The sequence below is a fragment of the Sinocyclocheilus rhinocerous genome, unplaced genomic scaffold, assembly GCF_001515625.1.
Source record: "Sinocyclocheilus rhinocerous isolate Xijiao unplaced genomic scaffold, SAMN03320098_v1.1 scaffold287, whole genome shotgun sequence".
NCBI classification, from domain to species: Eukaryota; Metazoa; Chordata; class Actinopteri; order Cypriniformes; family Cyprinidae; genus Sinocyclocheilus; species Sinocyclocheilus rhinocerous.
In genome coordinates this window covers 1581982-1587368 of record NW_015633524.1, presented here as the reverse complement: position 1 = coordinate 1587368, position 5387 = coordinate 1581982, and positions in this window count along the sequence as shown.

The window sequence follows — 5387 nt, the reverse complement described above, 5'->3', positions numbered from 1 at the left end:
GCTGTCGTCGTTCAGTTCTGTCTAATATAGATAGAACTGTTAAACAAAGGAATTAAAATTTATACAAAAAAGTATTATAACGATTGCTTTAATATTATTAGTAATAGAAAGGCAAACATTATAATACTTTCTCATTTGCCGTCAGCATTCAGCAAAGACGCATTTATAAAATTTAAACAAATCTTTGAATGACTAATGAACATTTAATTTCACAAACCTTGCAGACTTAGTCGAATCTAGTTGAGATCTTGTGAAGTGTGCATTTGTATTCTGCATGAATCCTTATATATATTTTTTGTCAATATCGCACACCCCTAGTATACACAACCTTTGGACAATCATGTCAATGACACACATTCAGAGTTTGACTCCTGACAGACATTTCAATGGTGATTTCAGGACACTGCCTTCGCTGTTCTTTCCACATAATCTAACAGCTGATCGTTGCTATAGATAGTCCCTGTAAATACACAAGAGGGTGCTGGGAGGCAGAATGCTGGCTTGATGATGCATTTTTGCAAAAGCTGACTTAATTATATAGTTAGGCCTACTACAGGCCGAAAATGCAAAAGGGACAAATGTTATAGGAAATTCAGTGAAATCACAAAATACAATACAACCAAAATGCTACAGATTTAATTTATTATTATTATTATTATTATTATTATTATATACAGTTTGACATACATGCTGATTTATAAGTGGAATTGAATGTGAAAAAAAAAAATCACTGTTGATCCTCAACTCTAATAATCGTCAAATAGGGCTGCGCGATAAATATCGCACGATATTTAATGCGCATCTCGTCGGTAAAGTCGGTTCTGTAATCAGCGGTAAATCTCTACACGTGCGTGCTTTCACTGACGAGATGCGCATTAAATATCGTGCGATATTTATCGTGCAGCCCTATCGTCAAATATCCTTTCCTGAAATACTATATGCAGTACTTGACTATACTCTACAAAGTAGAACACTACTTGCAAGAATTCAGTGTACTTCCAAAAAATATTACTACAAGTAGAGACAAAGGCATTTGCCACTACAATTAAAGTCTATTTCTTTTAAAAGCTAGCCTATTTCCTGCATATTCAAACATCAGGGTCCAACTCATTCGCCTCCGAGTCAGAATGCTCACTTAGCGCATGTATGTCTGAGTAAATTAATAGCCACAGCCTATTGGCTGTAGATTGGCAGAAGTGGCATCATGCCACAGCTTTCAAGAGCAGGCACTTCCCCCTCTACAGCTCACTACCTCATTTATCTTTCACAGCCACATCTGACCACCAATACCCTAAGATTTACACTGATTTGAATACAATATGTATTAGTTTGGTTACAAACAGCGCTAAGGCCTAGCACACCCGTCAAGGCAAAGTTTCCCTTGAGGCACTTTCAATGAAATTCATGAAAATAATGTCATTCAGGCTGACAAAACTGTCAGCAAAACTGCCAGTAGGACCAATAATCCAATAGGCCATAACAAAAGTGTGGTGGTAAAAAACGCTCTGGCATACTACACAACGAAATCCTGTACTTGGCACTGCATTCAGCACTGTATATAGGTTTTTGCATTGATTTTGCTTGCTCTTAAATGCGATTCAGTGGTATGGCACTTCCTGAATAGCAAAATCCTATTTAAAGGGACTACAGCTGAGTGTGGGCCAAATGCAATGCAATATGATCATTTATAACATGGCTGTTTGCTGCAATAAGTACATAAAACCTGACATCTCAGTAAACAATTCCATATAACAGCAATAGAAATAGACAGCTTAATAAGATACTGATTAGTAAGACCTGAAATGACAGTTTTTTTTTAGATGTTTATCACAATTTTCTTAAACCATAAAATGTATAATGCTTTTTAAAATAGTGTAAGCTCCTCATTCATTACTTGTCACTTTTCAGTGGCTTTTTGTATGTTACAGTACACTAACTGCAGTCACCCTAGAGTAATCTAGGGTTAGGTGCTTTGGTTGAGGCTTTAACTGCTCAGCTGTCAGTCCATATCTTTCATCATTAGTCTACCACTAGTTAAAGTCATCGTGTCAGTTTGTGAGAAAAAACATTTATAGAAAGTTTAACAGTGCTTCTGTCTGAACTTTCACATTACATTAAATACAAGGCTACTGTCATATTACTAAACAGCTGACAATGATCTTTATACTGAACACATGCTGTCTACCTTAGGCCAAAACAAATAGATTCCCAGTGCTTCTTTTTCACTTGAAGTCAACATGCATTCGCAAACCATTTAACTTCCATAATGTATTTGAGTGAAAAGAGATATCCAGCACAGTTAAATCGGCAAGATTTTATCCATTGGGAATGATTCGGATGGTGTAAAGTGGGTGTTTTATACCAGAATGGAGCCAGAACCTGAAAATATTAGCAATATTAAATAGGGCTGTCGCGATAACCAAAATATTGCAATACCATTGACGAGCATAACCGCAGAGGAATGCAGCAACCGCGATATTTGCGTGTTTTCTTTTTTCATAAGGTTAGACCCTTCTCGTTTTACACTTCGTGCATGTGTACTGAATATTAAATAAGTTAATAATGATAACAATGTGTTCCATGCTGATTTTTACAGAGGCTCAGTAGATTTGCACTTAACAAGCCTAAACAGACAGCGAATGAGAGCGAGATCGACTGAGCGCGTGCGATTACCTGCATCTGTCCTTCAGGTCGAGTCATGTATATTTGTGAAAATAGGTTGTCATGTCCAAGGAAAGCAAAATCTCTGTCTTAGCATCGACGCTCTGCTGGTCGGCTGAGCCTTTAAAAGTGGTGCTCAAGGTTAAAATGATTTCAACAGCGCGTTTCATTTCATCTCTCTTTGAATGAATCAGCGTTTTTGAACGTGTAGTTGAATGAACAGTTTAAAGACTCAGTCTCTTGCCGCCACCTTGTACCGTAACAATGAAACTGCACTGACTGACAGCCCGTCTAGAACGTGCAGGAGAAATATCAACAGAAAAGTCTCTTGTCCAGTCAGATTCGAGGATCAGCACTAACTATGGCTAACAATAGCCTAACGATTTTATTGTCAGGTTTATGTTCTGTTATGTGGACTGCTATTTTGTCATTCGCTTCTGTTAACTTCACTTCCTGTTTCAACGCGATTTAGTTTCGGTTTCTGAATATGACCTCCTTACATAGTAACACATACACAAACAGATTATATATTATATATGGCTATATGGCGATGATAACACATATCACGCAATTGAGCCACTCAAAATTACCGCAAGGTAGGGCTGGACAAAAAATATAGATTATAATCGATTCTCATTTTTACGAAACGATATCGATTCTTAAATCCCAAGAATCGATTAGTCTAGCCTGTTTTCAGTTAATAGACGGAACGTTGAAGGGCACTTCCCATCCAATTGCAATAAGCATTGTGCTTTGGTACTTTTAATATGAAACAAAGTCTCAGATTTCAAATTCTGTCCACTGTATTGCAGTATTCAAACAAATGCCATTTTGGTGCTGTTTAATGTGTAGTGACAGATCGCTGTAGCGCCTCAGTTCAACAGATGCGGCAGCGTGTAGCACACGTGAATTAATCATCTCCTCCACATTAATACCAGTTTCAGCACAAAATAAACATGACTAAACATCCAGAGGCAAGTTAAAAGAAAGACTACAACTTTACAATCCGTATTCTGTCTCTTGTAATCGCTCAATCAGTGTTTCAGCCGCGCAAAGATGTTAATATAACGGCTTGTAAACAATGTCACGTAATGTCACATTTACCTCCGAAAAAAAAACATACGGTGACCATAACTCACTTCAATATTATAGTAATGTAGTATCAACTGACTCTCATGTATATTTTACAGCATTAGTTTAGAGATTCCTTTTTCCTTGAGAAAATTTTGCATGTGTACCTGATATTTATCCAAAATAATCTATATTGAATCAAATCGAATCGCAAGCTTGTGAATGAGAATCGAATCGAATCTTGAAATTTGTGTCAAAACCCAGCCCTACCGCAAGGGAAATTCCTTCACCGTGACAGCTCTAATATCAAATATTGCCAGCACACTATTTGCGGAGGCTTTCTGATCAAACATACAGAAAGTCTGAATAACCTACTGAAGGTCAAGTTCACCATCGTGAGCATCTCAACACGTCCCATTGGTAATGCTTGTTTTTCAAAACTATCATTATTGTAATATGTAATATCATGCGATAACCTTTAGCACACAAACAAGCATTAAGCACTGACAAGCCTACAACAGTATTTAAATTTATTATCTATTTGGAAATTGGTTACAAAAATACACTACTGTTCAGAAGTTCGGGGCCAGTAAGATTTTTTTTTTTTAATTAATGCTTTTATTCAGCAAGGAAGAATTAAACTGATTAAAAGTGAAAGTAAAGACATTTATAAAGATTTCCATTTCAAACAAACACTGTTGGTTGAAACTTTCTACTCATAGAATCCTGAATAAATTATATTGTAAAAATATATTCAAATAACACAATATTAGTTTTTACTGTATTTTTGATCAAATAATGCAGCCTTGATGAGCATAAGAGACTTCTAAAATAACCAATAACCTGCAGTTTCAGTTATCATGTTTTAATGAAAGGTTATGAACACTTTTTTTTTTAAATAACATACACTGGCAAATTTCAAGAACATGCAATAAGAAAGTAATTGCACACAAAAAACAACAGTTCAGTACGTACTTTGTTTTGAAGTCACGGTTTGGTATGTTTCTTTGATACAGAAGGGGTGAAAAAACTAAACTATTTCATTTTATGAAACTTTGATTTATGAGTCATGCACTGAGGAAAACACGTCTCAAATGCATTAAACATCTCACGCATCTGACAGGTGGGCAAGCCACAAACTCAGAAGTTAGTTTAAAGCACATCTCATGTTTAGGACAACTTGGATTGTGTACGTTTTCTGCAGCAGCTCACTCTGTGTGCTCCATTATTTTTCAGAAGCGTTTGCAACATCCAAGTATATTGATATAAACAGAATTGTCCCATCCTAAGAAGAAACTCAGAGTTTAAAACTATGTACATGCAATGTGACAATGTCGCATTATACTAGGCCTGTCATGGTAACAACTTTTTGTTGTGCGATATATTGCCCCAGAAATAATTGCAATAAGCGATATTATTGTCATTTTAAAGACAGTTTTATGCCACTGAATATATAAACAATGTAACAGCATAATAATGCAAGAAGGCCTACACACTTCCAAATGACAACAAACTTTTAATTTTTAAGAATATTTAGATCATGGAAATTAAGTATCAAAATATTAGATACCTTAAAAACTTGAATAAATAGTAAATAAACATTTTCTAACAAAAAGTGCAAAGTAAAAATGTTTTACAAAAAAAAAAAAGAAAAG